General features: G+C 45.4%; 1 protein-coding gene across 2 annotated transcripts in view; it reads left to right on the top strand.

The window, feature by feature from the left end:
- LYPD6B (LY6/PLAUR domain containing 6B) overlaps nucleotides 1-6000 on the top strand; it is a 178405-nt gene continuing 172405 nt past the window's right edge. The window contains exon 1 of one of the 2 annotated variants that reach the window (XM_053908954.1): nucleotides 1-107. The gene's annotated coding sequence lies outside the window, so the exon portion shown is untranslated. The remainder of the gene's footprint in view (nucleotides 108-6000) is intronic. The other variant, XM_019455731.2, reaches the window with a different exon arrangement.

The raw sequence follows: 6000 nt of genomic DNA, 5'->3' as shown, positions 1-6000 counted from the left end.
CGCCCCGCGCGGCCGCAGCCAACGCGGGCCCCCGGCGGGCGCGCTCGGAGCCGGGGCCGGGAGCCGGGCTGGGGCGCGGAGAGGTCCGGCGGGCGCGGGCCGCGCAGGTGAGCGGGGCGGGCGCGGCCAGCTGGGGGCGGTGGTCGGCCGGGGGCGGGGGGGCAGGTGAGCCGCGCGGCGCGGCTGCGGCGGGTTGTGCAGGGCCCGCGGAGCAGTGGAGGGCGGGGGTCCCGAAGTCGCCGGGAGGCGAACAGCTGGGAACATCTGGACTGGACGGGGGGCGGGGGCAGGGGGGCCCGCGAGGGTCTCCTGAGTGGCAGGGCGCCGCCGAGCACCGCTTGCGTGGCGCTGGTGGGGAGAGGAGAGGCTGCGCGACGGGGCTGCCGTTGAGAGCGCGGGGCTGGGGCGGGGGTTCGCGCCGCGCAGGAGCCGAGAGAACTCCCGCCTCTCCCTCTGCGGCGCCGCTGCTGTCTGCCCGACTCGTACTTTTGCTGGTGCTGGTGAATAAGCGACACATGCACAGGGGTTAGTTCTTTACCCGCGGCTTCCGAATGGCTGAGTGTGCGCGGCAGCTCTGACTCAGGGGCCTGAGGTTGGGAGGCTGCAGGGCTTTGTGCCTGGGGGCGTTGTGCCTGGGGGTTAACGGGTGAATGGGCGGCCCGGCCAGCCAAGGGAGAGGGGGAAAGGACTAGAGTGCTGTTTAAATTCCGGTTGCTAGCTGTGTGGCCTTGAGCAACTTACTTAACTTGGCTGATTGAGTCTCCGTTTCCTCAAAGGCAAAACGGGTATTATAATCATTAAAATAGCCTTAAGTTATGTGATATTCATCAAGTCCATGGCACAAAGCTTGCTGGAAGTTCTCTCCGTTTTTCCCCCCTATGTGATAATGTAATACTTTATGCCTCCCAGAGGTCGCCACACATTTCTGAGCAGAAGGGAGATCCAGGAGGCTCAGATTACCCTTTTGTAGGGGGAAACCCTGATGGTGGTGGTGGTGTGTGTGTTTTGGGGGTCCCTTTTTTTTTCCCACTCTTGATTTGTTCATTGCTAGGCTGCCTCCTCACAGTCTTACTTCCTGATACCATCCTAGAGGCAGGAGAGGTGCCAGGACACAGGCACTTAATATTGCCTGATGCAGTACAGAAACTGATTGGGTTACATGAATGACATAGGCTGAGGGCTCTAGCTTCAGGCATAGCTATATCCAGGGGCTCAGATAAGGCTGCAGGACTCATTCTCTCTCATACATATCTTGGCTCTTTTCACCCTCTGTGTTGACAGGTTTTTGGTATGGCGTGACAAATAGCACTGGCACCTGCAGGTTTATCTGCTTCTTCAGAGAGAGGGGGTGGGTGAGGTGGGGGTGGAGAGAGTCTTTCTCTTCTTGCAGCTCCTTTATCCTTATAGCAAATCTTACTGATAAACTAGACCAAAGCCAGGCCAAGCCATCTCGGTGGATAGGGAGTGGGTTTCCATGATAGGAGTGGATACTTCACCCTGGTGCCACCAGTGCCTGGGGCTTTAGTTCAGCTCCAATTCAGCTGTTGGAGATTGAGGAGGGGCAGTTCCCAGTGGGCAGATGAAAATAGGACATGTCCATTGATTGCACTGTCTCTGCCTTTGCTCACGACCACCGAAACGAAGTCCATAGTAGAGTGTAGACAGCCTGGGTGCCGTATTCAGTCTGTCAGTCATTGTCTTCATCTAAGGCATGGAAGGCATCCTGTGTGTTCGTCTTTTCATTCATTGTTTTGCTGTTCATTCATTCAACAGACCCAAAATGGAGTCGCTCGTGCTAAGCCCAAACTGAGACTTAATTACAGTATCCCAGGGCCTCTGCCAAGGGTGAAAATGCTTGCTCTTGAGAAGCTCACAGAAAGCAGATGCGGAGATGACAGTGCCTGGAACTGTTTAACTGTCTGGGGATGTCGTGAAGACTTCTCGAGGAAACTGTAGTTGAGCTCTAAATGGGAGATGACAGGGCTACTCTAGGAGAAAAAGCCTGAGGGGCTTCCCAGGCCACGTGGTGGGATGTCAGTGCTTGCTGTTGTAAATAACACCGTTAGGTGAGTTACTTAACTGTGTCACTTAAGAAGTATGGAGGTAGGAGGTTCAAGCGGTCACGGCTCCAGGCTGGATTCTCTCGGTTTTCCCTGCTCTGCCACAGGTTGACTGCAGCTGCATCACGGCTTCAGGTGATAACATCCCAAGCAGAAAGGGAGGGCTTGCTTCTCAGTGTTTCTCTAGATAACAAAGGATGAAATTTGCCAGAAGCTCCCTATGGCATTAGGCAGAAGGGTCACATGCCCACCCTGAATCGGTCACTGATAAAGGAGAAGAAAGCGGGCTGTGATTGTGTTGTCCAAGCCATCTTCTGCAGCTGAGAGAGGGTCTCGGCTTCCCTGAGCACATTGATGCCCCTGTCTGAACAAAGCTGGAGCTCGGTTGGCCAGGAAAGAAGCGAGACTGCCTACCAGGCTGTTCGTCAGGCCGTCAGTCAGTGGTTTCTCCCACAGGCGGTGACAGATGAAGAAAGGCCTGGCCTGTCCGGGCAGTCAGGAGAAGTTCAGTACAATAGAAGTACAGGGCGTGGCTGAGGGGAGAGAGGAGCTGAGGCTGGAGACAGGCAGACGCAGGAGTACCCCATGTTAGAGACCACGCTGGCTGTCACTAAGAAGTGTAAATCTTGGTCCCATTTCTCCAAGAACTTACACTTAAAACCTGGAGAAGTTTTTCTGAGTTTTTCATAGTCTTGTTAGAACAGCAACAGTGGCTTACTCCGTGGTGATGATTCTGTAGGGGTGGCTTAGGGTAGGGGGTTTGGGGCTGCATGTACGGTTTGAAAAAGCCTCACAGCTGTCCTTCTCTGCCTTCCACTCCCCACTAACTCCCCTTCACCCTCTCCCATAGCCTCTGCTAAGAACACTTGCTTGCTCTAAATCATGGCTTCGTTTCAGTATCGTTAGCTGTCTTCAAACTAACAGGCTGGGACTTGGCGCACGTGTAGTTAGTGGTAGATCTCAGATGAGAAAACAGTTCTCCTGACAGTAAATCCAGTGGATGAATACTCAACAGTTCTTTTAGTAGGAAACCAGCCTCTATTGCCTATTGCTTTTAAAGCCTTTAGGCTGTTTTCATTTGAAGTATGAAGTGAGTGCTGCTTTTTGTTTCCATTTGCTATGGTGGACACTGGTGGGCATTTGGAGCTAGAGTGGGCAACCAGGGATGCATCCTCGGTATCTCGTTAGCACAGAAATTGGCAAAAAGACTCGGTCACTAATCTGGAAGAAAGGAGGGAGTGGAGGGCAGCATATTTTGTTGTTTCCACCGGCAGTGCTGCTATGGGATGGCCAGGATCCTTGGGAAAATGTGAAGGGACGGGGTAGGGAGAGATGCCTCGGGAAGTTGTTGATTCACAGCTGTTTATTGAGCATCGACTTGTGCCGGACCCTGTTGTGGATGCCGAGGACAAAAGAGTACAGGAGAAAGACAAAGTCTCTCTTCTCATGGAACTTACAATCTGCTGGAAGGAGACCTATTTATTTACGTTTTATCTCATATTTCAGGTGTTGAGAAGTACTATAAGAGAAATAAAATAAGTTTGCCAGAGGGGTGGGTGGTGGAAGGATGGGCGGAATGAGCGGAGGGGAGTGGGAGATACAGGCTTCCAGTGATGGAACCAATAAGTCATGGGGATGAAATGTACAAATAAGGGACATAGTCAATGATATTGTAATAGTGGCATATGGTGACAGCAACTGTGCTTGTGGTGAGCTTAGTGGTGATGTGCAGACTTATTGAATCACTGTGTTGTACACCCGAAACTAATGTCACATCGTGTGTCAAATATACTAAAAAAAAAAAGACTCTAAAAAAATAAAATAGGGTAAGAAAAGTGCAATAGTTGGAAACAAGCTGGGCATAGTGCTGGAAATCTTCAAGGTTTATTCTCTCTCTGGTTTCCACCAGAGAAGTATGGCCTGAGCAGGTATGATATTGGGGTGGAGGTGGGGGTGGGGTGGGGGATGGGGAAAGACATTCACTTGGAAGAGGGTTACGTGTTGAATAACTTGATCTTAAAAGATTTCTTTCATGCAGAATCTCTTTGTTTCTTTGTTGTACCTCGCATTGTTCCCAAACGTGATTTAAGGTGACTTACAAAATATGGTACCAGGTGACAAGAAATAAGTGTAGAAATATGAGCAAAGGGGAAATAAGTCTTTTCTTTCATCATTGGATTCCAAAATTGTTTAGCTTTGGTATCAAGGAGAAGGAGGAAGTACGTGATTAAAAATGTGATTCATGCTCAGGGGTCATTATTTAAAAGGTGAGAAAGTACATTTTTATGCCTCAGAAAGTTATAACTCATTTGGGGTGTGTTTAAAGAGCCAATTTTATTTGATGGGAAAATTAGTCTCTTTACTAAGGACTTATGTAAAATTTATCTCCCGAGTTGAATGAAAACTAATAGTTTCTTTTTTTTTAGGTCAATATAAAGTGCATCAAAAGTTAACAGAGATCAAAAGCCTAATTCTGGGTCAAATTATATGGTACAAAAAAAAGTTGGTGAGAAGTTATGTTTGGGCCCATAATGGACTGGAAAAAAATATACACATTCAAATAAAAGTTTCTAGCTTTTAAATGTTATGCAGTGGTAATTTTGAGTGCCTATTTTTATTGGGTTGTTTGTTTTCTTATTGTTGGGTTTTGAGAGTTCTTTACATAATCTAGATATAAGTTCTTTGTCAGAAGTGTGGTTTGCAAATGATTTCTCCCAGGCTGTGCCTTATATGTTTATTCCCTTAACAGTTTATTCCCTTAACCCTTTCAGGGTAGAAGTTTTTAACTTTGATAAACCATTTTATCAATTTTGATAGAAGACTTTTGTTGTAATATCTAAGAATTCTTTGCCTAACCAATTATTTTGAAAATTTTTTATGTTTTCTTCTAGAACTTTCATAATTTTATGTTTTACACCAATATGATCCACGGGGTTAATTTTTGTATAAGTTGTAAAGTGTGAGTCAAGGAATTTTTCTTTTTCTTCTTCTTCTTCTTTTTCAATTTGTCATGTGAAAGTCCAGTTGTTCTAGCATTATTTGTTGAAGGGACTGTGCTTCCCTATTGAATTGTCTTGGCATTTTTGTCTAATATCAATTGGTCGTAAATATAAGTCTTTATTTCTGGACTCTCGATTCTATTCCGTTGATTTATATGCCTACATTGTGCCAACACTACCTCTCTCTTGATTATTGTGACTTTATAATAAGTTATGAAAGCAGATAGTATAAGTCTTCCAACTTTATTTTTATCCAGAATTTGTTGTGGCTCTTTTAGTCCTTTCCATATAAATTGTAGAATCAGCTTGTCAATATCTATAAAAAATCGTGCTGGGATTTAGAATGGGGAATTGATCCTATACATCCTTGTGAATGTATAGTTATTTTAGGAATAATTGACATCTTTACAATATTGAGTTTTTCAGTCCATGAAGATGATGTTTTATCTCTTTTTTTTCTTTGTCCTTTTTGATTTTTCTATTAGCATTCTGTAGTTTTTAGGATATAGATATTGCATATGTTTTGTTAGATTTATACTTAAGTATCTCATTTTTGGGGTTGCTATTATTGCTAGAATATAGAAATGCAATTTTTTAAAATATTGACATATCCTGTTACCTTACTAACAGTAACTAAAGTTACTTATTCTAGAGGGTTTATTTGTAGATGCTTTGGGATTTTCTACATAGTCAGTCTTGTCATCTGTGAATAAAAATCTTTACAGTCTGGATGCCTTTTAGTTATTTATTATTTGCCTTATTGCACTAACTATGAATTCTAGTACATTGTTGGATAAGAGTGATGAGAGAGAACATTCTTGCCTTGTTTCTTGTCATGGGGGAGAAATCATCAATTTTTCACAATTAAGTATGATGTTAACTGAGGATAGATGCTATAACGTTAAGGAATTTCCCTTGTATTCTAAGTTACTGAGAGTTAT

Source organism: Panthera pardus, unplaced genomic scaffold (assembly GCF_024362965.1).
Source record: "Panthera pardus isolate Hobbes unplaced genomic scaffold, ASM2436296v1 HiC_scaffold_10, whole genome shotgun sequence".
Taxonomy (NCBI): domain Eukaryota; kingdom Metazoa; phylum Chordata; class Mammalia; order Carnivora; family Felidae; genus Panthera; species Panthera pardus.
The sequence above is the reverse complement of the archived record's forward strand: the minus strand, read 5'-3'. Positions and strand labels throughout refer to the sequence as shown.